Here is a 15090-nt window from a genome sequence, read left to right as displayed (position 1 = left end):
AAAAAAACTGTTTTAAAACAACGATAGAGTGATAAAACATACAGTAAAACAATATGAATGAGAAGAAAAGACGTCACAGTGTTTTCACATTTGGGACCAATGCTGCTGGACCCTGTTCCCAATACCCAGGGGGTCTTATTATTAACTATCCCAACCCTCCTTGGGGCAACATTGTAGAGAGCCTATAAGCATTAAAGTGCATGTGCTTGACGTTTGTTTAACAACATAAAATGCCACCCAGTGAGGCCTTGTGCGGCTATGTGTAGTCCTAATCCTGTGGGATACTATAACGTTCCTACCTGAGCCTTCCGTTTTATAAGCCATGCATGGCTTAAGAACTTGGCATCTCCGCAAACAAAAAGTGGTCTAGAGTCCGATCTTAAAATGCGCAAGGTGACCCGATGGTTCCATGTGCCCAGTTGCCGTCAAATCTGTGTTAGCCATTTTAACCTGGCATATGCCGGGCAAGCAAGCATAACATGGGTAACACTTTCCACTGGGTTCTTGCAACATTGACAATCCTTGGATGTTGAATTGCGTGGGTGCCAATTAGCTGTCGCCTCACAGACAGGAAGTGTTCCAAACCTAAAATGGATGTACAGCATCCTGTCCCGGGGACCTGGATTATGTCTAGGTAGGATTTCAGGTTTCTATTCTGTTTGTGGAGATGGAATTCTACAGTTAATCTCCCCAAGTTAGGTTTACTGGATTCTTGCTGATCCACCCATTCCCAGTAATGTAGTTTGAGCATATCTTTCCTCGGTGGATCCTGCTTGGCCCACTGGGCTTGAAGCCCTAGAGCAGACATCAGCTTCCTGGCATTGGTTATCCAGCCTACCTTTTTACTTGTATCTAGCCGGATAACCTCAGACAGAGCTTCGGCATAAGATGGGAGCTCTGGGTTCCGCCTAATGCTAGCCCAAAAAAGCAGCAGGTGCAGCCTCGCTAAATTACCGATGGAACGGCTATCCATGTTGAGCATTAGGGGAGTGAGCAGATATTTCAGGGCAGCATCGCTAAATTCCTTACAGGGCTGTGCTAACAGCCTTTGCATCATAGACCTGAAGGGCTGGGGCTACCGGTCTACTATGTGAAGCACAATGCTCCTTTACCAGTAAGCCCGTTACTCGCTTATGGCCCAACAGCATCTTAGTTAGGTGAGGCTTCCACAACATTTTCTGAGAGTCAGACACCGAGATAGTCGAAGGTGTCAACTCTTTCCAAGGGAGTCCAACCTAACAAGGGACTGCCTTTGTAGGACTTGTGGGGATTGAAGGCCATAAATGTGGCTTTAGACGTATTGATAACCACCCCCCTGGTGTCGCAGAAGGAGTGGAATCTGCTAAGTATCTGCTTCAACTACGCTGGGGTCTTCAACACCATCAGGGTGTTGTCTGCGAACAAGAGGGTCGGTACCTTGCCGCCCCCCCAAGATTGGAGCGTCTGCTGGTTCTTTTTGCAGAAAGCTCACCACTCCATTCATATAGTGAGAGAATAGGGTGGGAGCCAGGACACAACCTTGTCAAACTCCCCTACTTACTGGGATGTGATTGGTCAGTTGCCCCCGTGCCCCCATCTGATTTGTGCATAGTTCCCTTCGATTAACCAAACTACCAAATTAAGGATGGGTGGCAGAATGCCCATATCTTTTGGCGCCAACCATAGTTTGCCCCTGGGAACTACCAATGTGGTGTATTGCATTTAGTGTAATGTTAAGTTTCATTTACAGCGCTGGACAAAACAATCAAAGTACAAATATGCCAACATAGGTGAAAAATAGAGATGCCAGTTTGCTAAAACTCTAAATATAGCATGTTTTATGAAGTTAAAGCATAATGAATGCGAGGTTTGCTGGCATGTAATCAGCACCATCCAGAATCAAGGAAGAGGAAGAAAATTGATGAAAATTCTAAACAAGCATGAGGGCCAATGAGTGCAACTCTATTGAGTAGGGTCTTACGTACTTAGAAAAAAAAAGAACAGCATCATACATTGAGAGATTGTACTAGCTAGGATTACTAACTACCCTTCTTACTGCACAACTTTTCTAATGTATTACATCTTGAATTTCAGCATTCTTGCCTTTTATTGCATTCCATAGTGTTTCATTTTATGAAACAGACTCTATGCTCATTGAGTTGCCCTGTTTCTGCATCCTAATAAATTAATTAGACTCAAAGTTATGTAGTTGTGATTATCGTAAAGTAATTAACTATGCTTTATTAATTTTTTTTGCCACTAGCCTGTTCACTAGCTGCATGCTCACACAAGTGTTTTTTTCCAATGAAAAAGCTGAAGATATTTGAACATCTTTCACTGTTTCTCAATTGGCCAACAGTGGATGTCACATGGCTGCCCGCCTGCTTGACTAATTTCTGTTGATGATTGTTGATGCAAGCTGAAAATCTTTTCCATGATATAAACCTGAATAATTGTTTATGTATCGTATTGAGATACTGTTCTTACTCTGCTCATCACCTTTAACCAGCTTCCTAGGTTTTATTGGCTATTTACAGTTATAAGTAAATGTCATAAGCGCTTGCATACTAATTACCCAAGTCATTCCCTGGTTGGCATTATATTTTACTTTCTAATTATGCATGTTTGCTCTTAAATTTTAGAACACCTAATTTCTATGAGCTCGCTTGGTATTAGCATCTTCTCTTCCTCTACCAGGGAGTCTTCCCCCCTTCCCATTAAGTCATTATATAGTAATGGCCTCTGTGACTATGGTCAATAAATAGCCTTAGTGCGATCATCCCCTTAATGTAGGGTTTTTCGTGTGTCCCACTCATACCTCTCTTAATAATGGCCTTTCATTATCGTTCAAGCAAAAGCATCAGCAACATTAGTGTACTGGGATTATGGGTTTACAGAAAGTGGGAATACTACTAACCGTATAGTCCCCGTTTGGATGTAACACATGTCTTTTGTGAGTCTTTGAGCTTTTAGTGAGTATACAATGTAATGCACAGTTTTTTTGGCTTTGAAACAGTGTGAAAACCACTGAGTAGTTCTATATATTCTTATATGAAAATACTGGGTTAAAATCTGATCTTTTGTGAACTCTTAATTCCCTTCCTATTTGTTATTGATATAAATTATTGCAAAAAATGTGCACAAGAAATGTGCACAAGAAATGCGCATGCGCAGTTTTCGCAAGGATTACCCAAAGACGGCGAGGAAGAAGAGGAGGTCAGCCCGGGGACACCGCAGTAAGGTAACTGATTTTTATTAGAATTTTCATTAAAGTCTAATTCATCGTTAATAGGGGGAGTGGAGGCGGGTGACGGAGCGAAGTTCCGCGGAATTTGTTCCCAACTCTGTGGACGTCTGCGTAATCCTGCTCCGCTAAATATGTCCGGGGTTAGTTTCTATTCAAAAAGCGTTTTTTCTTTTGCCAATATCTTTGCCGTTGTTTAACGAATCTTCGCTACATTTTCAAAATTAATGGCCCGCTGAATTCACTGCAGTGTTGAAAGTTTCAGGGTGATTCGTCAAGCGGGGGCCAAGATAAACGGGGAGATCCCAAAATGCATTTTCTCCATGTTAATTTACTCGGGACACTTTAGAGACCGCTACAGCCCGAGCTGCTGAACGGAATTACACCAATTTTGGCAAAAAGGTAGCTCTTGATTCAGAAAGCACTCTTTTTGTTGAATGGTGTAAATCCGTCCAGTAGTCACTGGGAAATTTAAACATTTCCTAGATATACAAATATCCCCAAGGAGGTTCCACAAACCCTCCCGATCTCTTTCCTGAGATCTGTTTGGCTGCCAACAGTTCCAACAAGGAAGTGTTGGCAGCCATCTTGTGACTCAGTTAAACCCGTTTTTAAGCCCTTGGATGGGCCAGGTCCCGGAGGCAATTGCAAATTATTATGCAGGGGCCCCCACAGCCCTGGGTACTGCCACCTTCCTGGGGCTTTATTGTTTAAAAATGTGTGGGGGCTCCTACCCCCCATGCAGTCACCGGGTGCCACCACCTCCCAGGGGCTATAGTTAATAAACGCGGGGGCCACGTGGGACCACCACCTACCCAGGGCTATGTTTACAAAATGAAGTGTGGGGGCTTATATAATATTAAATGCAGGAGTCCATTGTGAACCCCCGGCCTGGGAACCATCACCTCCCCAGGGCTTTAAACATGTTGTAGGGGTTTGCCGGGCCTCCCTTTTGGTACCTCCATGACCTTGGGGACTGCTATCTCCCAGGGCCAGCTCCAGCAATGTCCTGGGGTGCCCACCCCCAGGACATTGCAGTTTGCTATGGGATATGCACTGCTCCCGCCATCCCATAGCAGACAGTGTTCTAGCTTTGAACAAGCAGCCTGGGGAGAGGGGCTGCATGCCCACTCCTTTTGTTATTTAAAAAAAATTAAAATGGGTATGGGGTACCCGGGGCCCAAAAGGGCCAAGGGAAGGGAGGCCACAGTGCCCCCTTCCTAAAATAAAAAAAAAGGAAGCCGGCAACTCACCGGAGGCCACGCCTCCTTTCCCCACTACTCTTCAAACGCACCTCCTGGCACGCTCTTGGTTGGGGGATAAAGTCCCCTTCGCTGCTGATGGTTCTTTGGGTCCAGTGAGTGTGAGTGTTTCTAAAATGTTTAGGAATGTTATACATATATATGTGCCAAGGTGTATTGAAGAATGAATGGGTGTTTGAGTGCCTATATGGATGATTCAGTTGGTGTGTCTGACTGTGTAAATGAGTGATTATACCTGTCTCAGTGAATGTATAGGTGAATGACTAATCTGTGTGAATGTCTGTATCAGTCTGCCAGTTGGTTTGTAAGTAGCTGCATTGGTTGGTGAGTAGATACATGAGTGTCTATATGGGTTATTGATTAGTTGTGTAAGTACCTGTATGGGTGCCTGAGTGTCTGTGTGGGTGGGTGAGGGGTGTGTGACTCCCTGCATGGATGTATGAAGGGGTGAATCACTGAGTGCATGGGTTTATGAGTGCATCTGTGAGGGACTATATGAGTGTGTGCATATGGCTGTGTCGGTGAGTTAATGGATGTCTCAGTGGTATATGGGTGAGTAACTACATATGTGAAAGGCAGCATGTGGGAGTGTTGGAGTATATAAGTGACTGTGAGTGAGTGATTGTGAGAGTGGCTGTATGGGTGAGTGTGTGCTTGTGTCAGTGACTGTATAAGAGGGTAAGTATTTGTTAGTATCTCTATGAGTAGTGAGTGTGTTTCTGTATGGGTGAGTAAGTGGCTGTGAGATTCAGTGTTTGGGTGAGTGAGTAGGTGTGTGAGTAGCTCTATGGGTGACTGACAGTGTATGAGGGGTTGTATGGGTGTATGAGTGGATATTTCAGCGGCTGTATTGGTAAGTGACTGGCTGTATGAGTGACTGTATGGGTGAGTGAGTGGATGTGTATGTACACTTATAAATCAGTGAGTCAGTATGTACGTTCTGGTATTGGTGTGTCAATGGGTTCAAGAAAGGTAGTCTGAAATGTGGAGTGGGTGCATGAATGTTTATATTGGTGTGTGAGTAGGTGCATCAGAGATAATGAGGATTATGTCATCAGTGATGTCATCAGTGATGTCATTTGAGATGTCATCAGTGATGTCATCAGTGATGTCACTGACCATGTCATCAGTGATGTAATATGTGACGTCATCAGCAGTGAATTGCAGGGGCGCGAGTTAGAGTTAGCTCAGCTAACTATAACAGCTAAATTTTTCTGGTTTTGTATGGGTGAAATGTCAGCCTAACTATAACATTCCTGTAACCTGTGTTTTTTTCAGTGAATATTTAAGGTTTTGTAAATGGTAATTTCTAACTATAACGTCCCTGAAACCAGTGTTTTTTCAGTTAACATATAAAGATATATATATATAAATAATAGCTGCTACTTTATATTTATATATATCTACATATAGTCTTCTTTGAGCAAGGTATTTTCTGACACAATGAATCAACTTCTAAAGATATACATATTTGTGCTCTTTGAATTATGTATGGATTAATTTGGCATTATTGTACTATTAGTTATCTCCTGACTCTAAATGGTTGTTAGATTGCTCTGAATTAATTGTATTGACATCCTTAAGAAAATGAAAGATATTTAGTAAATTTTTCTATATACAGAAGTAGGAAGGGCTTGAAAATACTTGTTTTTCTTCTTTGGGATTTGTGTGTAAATTGAGGTAAATCATTTCTCTGAGCTGCATTAAATTGAAGTACTTTACTGTAACCCTGGACGTAGTTCGTGTAGTAGCGCTACGCATAGCTACACGAAGTGCACTTCGCACTACGCAAGCTACGCGTAGCTACGCGAACTGCGTAGTGCACTGTGCAAAATGCTCTTCGCACTGATTGCACAGTGCCGGATGCTTGTCTGCACTTTGCAATCATTGCAAACGTCATCTTGCACAGTGAAGGCGGTCATTTTCTGCCGCTCAAGTGGATTTGCAATCAAGGGGCAGCTTTCTCAACACGGGCTGGTAGTTTCTCATCACGAGCGGTCGCGAGCATACGCGACCACTCGCAATGAGAAACCTGACCTCCCCGCGTTGAGAATATCGCCGGGAGGTTTATTTTCCAGGCTCGCGATCGGCAACTTGATGTTGCTGATCGCAAACGAGGAAAAATTCTCGTCTGGATGTTATTTTGCTCGCTCACGGTCGCCAACTTGTCGTTGAGGGCCGCGAGCAAGCAAAGAATGCCCGCTACGCTACGTGTTTTTGCACTGTGCTACGTGCATTTCGCGTAGCGCGTAGTTGCGCAAACTGCGCGAGCATAGCGTAGTCCTACGCCCAGGGTTACTTTACAGGAATTTGTTAAAAAAATTTAGAGTAATGAGAAAAAATAAGAAAAGTAAATCTTACTGACCTATTACAACTGTGATTTCGGAAAAAGAATTCTTGAAAGGAAAAAAGAAAAAAAGGGAATAAGAGGAAAATGTGCTAAGAAATATGGAATTGAATTTTGACTGCCATTTCATGAATTGTAGGTATTATTTCTCATATATGGAGGAAAGTAGTAAATCTTGCACTTTACATATATGAAAGCTCTGTGAAAAAAAATAGTATAGTAATGTGGTTCTTGAAATATTAATGTAAATTTTTTTTAAAGGAAATTACCAAAATATGTTGTTTTTTCAAAAAAAATATTAAAAAAGGTATTAGGGGTACATTGAGATTTAGATAAATTATGGTTTGTTTTAATAGCTGTAACTTAATGCAGTTTTGTCTATTTGTTTAGATAATGGGACAGACACATTGAAGTGGTTGTCTGCCCATCACGTATTTTATTGGAAGGCTTTTAAGCTTCCTTATTCATCTTCCATGATCTGAGGAAGTTTGTTCTGACTTACACTGGATCCACATATTAAATTATTATGTCAAATTAGTAACCAATAAAACATTTTGATACAAGTTCTCCTTTCACTCTAATGAGAGCAGGGAAACTATATACTTAAGCCTCTTGGTATGGATATGAAGTATAGTGAGTGATTACTTAGAAATACTGACCACCGCTGGATGTTTTAAACAATAATTTCAGTAGCTGGATAATATGATGAGGTATGTTTCGATGCAATATATATATTCTCTATTTCAAAAAACTGTTTTAAGAGGGGATGGACTGATTATAAATGTGGGTCCACCCTTATTCGATTTTATTCTTACATTTGTCTCACTCGAGTACTAGTACCTGTGAGTTTGTTACATTTAGATGATAGAATGTATAAGGATGATTAGTGAAGTGATTGGTAAAATGATATATGTGGTATTTGGTTTGGGGAGCATTTGTTAATACTTCCAATCTTGAAGGGATCATTATAATTTCTAGCTAATGTAATATATTTGTCTGGGGTGTGTAACCATAATAATCATGTATATGTATGATTCCATATACAAATCTGACTCCCTTACAATTTTATCTTATATATATTTATGTTTTTATGCAGGCCTTTATTGCATAGATTGTTAGGAGGGAAATATTCTGGTTGTCCTGAAGAATGTGGTTCTATCCTGTACTATCCACTGAAACGCATCAACGCTTAGTGTTTGTTAAATTTGGGGAACATAGTTTTGCGTTTGAAAACAAATTTGTTACTACAATGTGTCACTTTAATGGATTCCTACAAATTAACATCATTTTATGACAAATTTGAATGTCTTATGTGTTATCTCTCCTTTTAACTTATGTACCTATGTGAGCTTTGCTGTATTTGTTTTTAGATTGTCTTGGATTTTATGGACTAATTGATATATTTAGTAATAAAGTTGGTAACATAACCTTCTTTGTATAATATTTGACTCTTTCAAGACTGGGTGTATGAATGCGTGGAGAGTGAAGAAGTTTTTGGTAGTTGATGAGTGCGATTTAAGTTCTCCAAGGGAAAATATTTGTGACTGTCAGAATAATGGTAGCCTTCTTGAAAGAGACACAGTCTTGTTTACTTAAACTGGTTTAAATTTAGTTTAGGAAGCCACATGCCATGTGCAGTAACTAAGACAAAAGTTGTACTGCACAAAGAACAGATCTACCTGTGCCACAGCTACCTCAACAAACTGCTTTATCACCTCAGTGACCAGTCATGAAAAGTACATTCAGATGTTATAGAAAGGGTCAGAATTCATGCTCCTCATTGTATCCAAATTTCACAGACATTTGACTGCAGATCCACGTAGCCTCACATTGCAAGAGCAGACGTTCTCTATCTCCACCCTGTGCGTCACTGGGAAAAATATCACTTCCATTAAAACAAAATAAGTCCCTTTCTATTTCTATGCAATCATGGGATACAAATGGGAAAGAACGATCCTTATTCCGGCTGGCACTCACGTGTTCTGTAAGCTGAAACCTTAACTCTCTGATGGTACTACCTTCATAGATTTTAATGCGACCACACATAATTACCTAAACTACATAAATAGTCAGACAGTTTATGAACTTAGATATTGTGTAGTTTTGGTTAGGGTTATACTTGAAAGAAGTGTCCTTATTCAAACCCAACTTGTACACAGAACATGTTGTACATGTATAGAAGCCCAAAGGTTGGCCTGGTAGCCAGGTTGATTTTTCCTTGTTACAAGGAGCAATATAGCTAGGACTAACCATCGCTTTGATAGTCTGCCCCTTCTATATGTCATCAAAGCTTCCTTGATAAGTGTAGTCTCTAGTCCTGGTACCATAAACAGAAGCTTCCAGTGTCTATAGAGAATTAGCCATATCTGTTGGTTAGATGTGCTATAGGTGGTGAGGAATGCTAAACAACCATTGCTTTCCTCGTTGTTCTTGGCTTTGATGAGGTCCTGTCTCTGAACTTTTTTTACTCTTTGTTGTGTCCTCTCCAAGGCTTTAGGACTATACCCTCTCTGTGTCATCCTATTGATAATTAGATCAAAATGATGTTCACATTCAGTTTCCTCACTACAATTTCTCCCAAAGCGGACCATATCTCGATAGGGGATAGCCTTAATAGTACTCAATGGATGTGTACTCATAGCAAGTAATGTTCTGTTACAAGCGGCCAGTTTCAGATATAAAGAATTTTGGATTTTTTGTCAGAGATATAGAAACATAAATCTAGAAATTATATCTTTGTTCTATGAAAAGTCATAGTTAAAGTTGCAATGTAGCTGTTCCTATTCAAATATTTATAATGGGCTAGCATTTGCTTGTATGTTCCAGTCCAAATACCAATGTCATCAATATATCCACCCCAAAAATGACTGTACTGGGTCTATTCTGAGACTTCACGAGTCCAGGTATGAACCCTCTCAAACCAACCCATAAATATGTTTGAATAGGAGGGACAGACCTAGAATCCTGCATGTGGTGGGACTATTGTCTGTTGTACAAGAAAATGCTATTGCATTTATTCTTACATTTGCCTCACTCGAGTACTAGTACCTGTGAGTTTGTTACATTTAGATGATAGAATGTATAAGGATGATTAGTGAAGTGATTGGTAAAATGATATATGTGGTATTTGGTTTGGGGAGCATTTGTTAATACCTCCAATCTTGAAGGGATCATTATAATTTCTAGCTAATGTAATATATTTGTCTGGGGTGTGTAACCATAATAATCATGTATATGTATGATTCCATATACAAATCTGACTCCCTTACAATTTTATCTTATATATATTTATGTTTTTATGCAGGCCTTTATTGCATAGATTGTTAGGAGGGAAATATTCTGGTTGTCCTGAAGAATGTGGTTCTATCCTGTACTATCCACTGAAACGCATCAACGCTTAGTGTTTGTTAAATTTGGGGAACATAGTTTTGCGTTTGAAAACAAATTTGTTACTACAATGTGTCACTTTAATGGATTCCTACAAATTAACATCATTTTATGACAAATTTGAATGTCTTATGTGTTATCTCTCCTTTTAACTTATGTACCTATGTGAGCTTTGCTGTATTTGTTTTTAGATTGTCTTGGATTTTATGGACTAATTGATATATTTAGTAATAAAGTTGGTAACATAACCTTCTTTGTATAATATTTGACTCTTTCAAGACTGGGTGTATGAATGCGTGGTGAGTGAAGAAGTTTTTGGTAGTTGATGAGTGCGATTTAAGTTCTCCAAGGGAAAATATTTGTGACTGTCAGAATAATGGTAGCCTTCTTGAAAGAGACACAGTCTTGTTTACTTAAACTGGTTTAAATTTAGTTTAGGAAGCCACATGCCATGTGCAGTAACTAAGACAAAAGTTGTACTGCACAAAGAACAGATCTACCTGTGCCACAGCTACCTCAACAAACTGCTTTATCACCTCAGTGACCAGTCATGAAAAGTACATTCAGATGTTATAGAAAGGGTCAGAATTCATGCTCCTCATTGTATCCAAATTTCACAGACATTTGACTGCAGATCCACGTAGCCTCACATTGCAAGAGCAGACGTTCTCTATCTCCACCCTGTGCGTCACTGGGAAAAATATCACTTCCATTAAAACAAAATAAGTCCCTTTCTATTTCTATGCAATCATGGGATACAAATGGGAAAGAACGATCCTTATTCCGGCTGGCACTCACGTGTTCTGTAAGCTGAAACCTTAACTCTCTGATGGTACTACCTTCATAGATTTTAATGCGACCACAAATAATTACCTAAACTACATAAATAGTCAGACAGTTTATGAACTTAGATATTGTGTAGTTTTGGTTAGGGTTATACTTGAAAGAAGTGTCCTTATTCAAACCCAACTTGTACACAGAACATGTTGTACATGTATAGAAGCCCAAAGGTTGGCTTGGTAGCCAGGTTGATTTTTCCTTGTTACAAGGAGCAATATAGCTAGGACTAACCATCGCTTTGATAGTCTGCCCCTTCTATATGTCATCAAAGCTTCCTTGATAAGTGTAGTCTCTAGTCCTGGTACCATAAACAGAAGCTCCCAGTGTCTATAGAGAATTAGCCATATCTGTTGGTTAGATGTGCTATAGGTGGTGAGGAATGCTACAACCATTGCTTTCCTCTTTGTTCTTGGCTTTGATGAGGTCCTGTCTCTGAACTTTTTTTACTCTTTGTTGTGTCCTCTCCAAGGCTTTAGGACTATACCCTCTCTGTGTCATCCTATTGATAATTAGATCAAAATGATGTTCACATTCAGTTTCCTCACTGCAATTTCTCCCAAAGCGGACCATATCTCGATAGGGGATAGCCTTAATAGTACTAAATGAATGTGTACTCATAGCAAGTAATGTTCTGTTACAAGCGGCCAGTTTCAGATATAAAGAATTTTGGATTTTTTGTCAGAGATATAGAAACATAAATCTAGAAATTATATCTTTGTTCTATGAAAAGTCATAGTTAAAGTTGCAATGTAGCTGTTCCTATTCAAATATTTATAATGGGCTAGCATTTGCTTGTATGTTCCAGTCCAAATACCAATGTCATCAATATATCCACCCCAAAAATGACTGTACTGGGTCTATTCTGAGACTTCACGAGTCCAGGTATGAACCCTCTCAAACCAACCCATAAATATGTTTGAATAGGAGGGACAGACCTAGAATCCTGCATGTGGTGGGACTATTGTCTGTTGTACAAGAAAATGCTATTGCTTAAAAGGATCTCTGCCATTTCTTAAAGCTTTTTCGTATGCTCATACAACTTTGCATGTCTAGTGGACAGGAAATGGTATAAGATCATTAAACCATATTTCTTCTTAATACAATAATATAGGCTCTCAACCTCTAGTGTCAAAAACCAATGTGTTCTAGATTACAAACAACACAAGAGCCATACATAACAAAGAAATTAGATGGGTTTTATAGGGGATTGCTGAATTCCATGTGCTATAGTAACCTGACAGTTCATGTAATCAGAGACCAAACACAACAGGTGTTTCTAGGCAAATTATGATCAATACCTCTCTATTATTTGGGTTCCCATTCTTCTGCCTTCTATTTGATATCATGTTCCAAACTGAAACAACAAGAAAAAAAATGTACAGACAGTACAAATTGAACTCCATCAATATCAGGAACATATTAAAAAGAGGAACTGTAATGAATGTAAGACAAGAGAGTCACGAAGCAAAAAGATGCTAAATAAAAACAATCATCTTAATACAATACATTGACAATTTCAATTTGGAACTTGATGTGTGAAAAAAAGAGACGAGAGGATAGGGATCTAGGATGATTACTGTTAACCTGAGTTGAGTACGAGTTTGAAAATCTAGGAATCTGTGGGCCCCCAAATTATCATGTGCCACCAACATATGTTTTTTTCCTCTTACTGCCTTATACAGAGGGACCACAAAATAAAACATTAAAAAATATAATATTGTTTTTAGAATTCCCTTTTTAATGGTAATGGGTTGTCCATATAGATTCCTTAAATCAACTTAAAATGAATATACAAAATAGTTATGTTTTAGGAAAAACATGATATTCTGAACTAATGACACAATATTTCTTTGATGCTATAAGTAAAAGTGTTTATGTTGTATTTTTAAAAGAAAATAAAGCACTGTTAAGGTTTTCACAACTGCAACACATCTCTTTAAGCTACTTTTTTCTCATCCCAAATTTTTGCATATTTGCAAGAGAATTACAGCAAATAGTTCTTGCTGTCTACAAAAAGTCATACCAAAAGTAAAAGCATTGACTCCACACCAGACCTGGTTGGAGTTTGCGGAGTTCCGCTATGCGGAACTCCGTGAAGTGACAAAAAAACTCTGCGGCGTTCCGCAAGTGGCAGAGTGCGGCACGAACAGCCATTCACGCTGATCTTCCTGCCACTCTGGGAGAAATTCTACCTGAGCGGCAGCTCACACTCGCCAACTTACCATTGGAGAGCGTGAGCGGTGAGAAAATTGGCTGCGATACGCTGAGTGTAGTTTTCTGCATTCTGCGAGCTGTGCGGAGTGCACAACCTCCGCAAACTCCATGAACAGAGTGGAGTTCACCACCCAGGCCTACTCTACAGTAAAAAACATTTGATATATGCATGCACACAAACATATCCTCTGCACCTGTTGCACAGTACTGCAGTGAGAAATATAGCATACCATGCACCTTGGCCACAGTAAGTGCGCACTGCATAAATGCTCTACTGTTCAGCTTTACACCATGCATACCATCACACACTTCATGTGTAAGCCAGAGCGGTTGTGTTTGAGGGTCAGAGCTTACAACAATTAGTATGGTTATTGACTAGACTCACCTTTGTTTATGCCTTCTTGCAAGAGCCAGGTGCAAGCATTCCGTGTTACAGATCCCAGGCTGCCTGTCACTATGCTATACAAAAGGGGGTGGTGATGGACGGAGCATCAGAACCAATCAAACACTCACACCCAGTCAAAAGATCCTGGTTTGATCCATCACCGTTCTTTAGCCCACTCTGCAACCCCAGTTCAGACATGGTCATATGCAAATCAGTCTGACCCTGTGCCTCATGGGAACAGTCCAGCCCGAACTGCCAAGCCTTGCCTTCCCTGGACCGGAAACAAGCTTCCTAGGACCGGTTTCTGGCATTTCAGCCGTCTTCAGCCATGCTTGCTTGAATCCAGTGGCAAAGTGAGCAAGGGACTCACGTCTGAGCACTCCCTGCCAACTTATGGCGAACAAAGCGATACAAAAGGGGGTGGTGATGGACGGAGCATCAGAACCAATCAAACACTCACACCCAGTCAACAGATCCGGGTTTGATCCATCACCGTTCTTTAGCCCACTCTGCCACCCCAGTTCAGACATGGCCATATGCAAATCAGTCTGACCCTGTGCCTCATGGGAACAGTCCAGCCCGAACTGCCAACTGTCACTATGCTAATAAACATGTGGCATGGTCTCTGGAACACAACCATCCTTTGGAGCAAAGATTCCTTTGTTATTCCAGGGTTTCATAGATGCTTCTATGGAAGCGTAAATCATAGAGCACCTCCTGGGAGTCAACAGTCTTCACACTTCTCATTGTATCAGCCTGGTACTTGTTCCATCACAAAGGAAAGCATCAGTCAGACAGATTATCACTAATTTGCATCTGAATTTCCATCATAAAATGAGAGAATGCCTTATTTTTTTATAGAGTGACACTGAAGTGGTTCCTTCTGTTTTAAAGATACAGAAAGGACAGCATGGCTTCCTATGTGACATCATACGGTGGTGTCAGCATTCCAAATAGCTCAAAGTGTTGTTTGCAAAGCCACCCACCATTATGTAGCACGCCCCTTATTTAAAAAAAAAATCTTTATTTGATACCTTGAGCCACTGCAGAAGTCCAAAAATTTCTACAGCAAAATGCACTAAATGCTAGGTGGCCACCAACAGCACAAAAAAGCCTTAATAGCAATTCATATTTATACACAACAAGGGGACCCAATAGGTAGTTGAGGACCTTGGGTAATTGTTAATTTCAAGCAAACAGTGGTCTTCAAATTTATTTAAGGAATGAGGGGAATAAATATAGTACAGAATCGAAACTATATTTAAGAATGTCCAGCCGGACATCCAGTTTAATTCTTCAATGAAAAAGCAAACAATGATCAACAGCAAAACATATGTGGGACACAGTCCTGTATCCGTTGGGAGAAGAAGACAAATACAAACCAAACAGACATTACAGGCAAGGCAAGCAAAGCTTAATTACGAAATCCAAT

Source organism: Triturus cristatus, chromosome 8 (assembly GCF_964204655.1).
Source record: "Triturus cristatus chromosome 8, aTriCri1.1, whole genome shotgun sequence".
In the NCBI taxonomy this organism is placed as follows: Eukaryota; Metazoa; Chordata; class Amphibia; order Caudata; family Salamandridae; genus Triturus; species Triturus cristatus.
The sequence above is the reverse complement of the archived record's forward strand: the minus strand, read 5'-3'. Positions refer to the sequence as shown.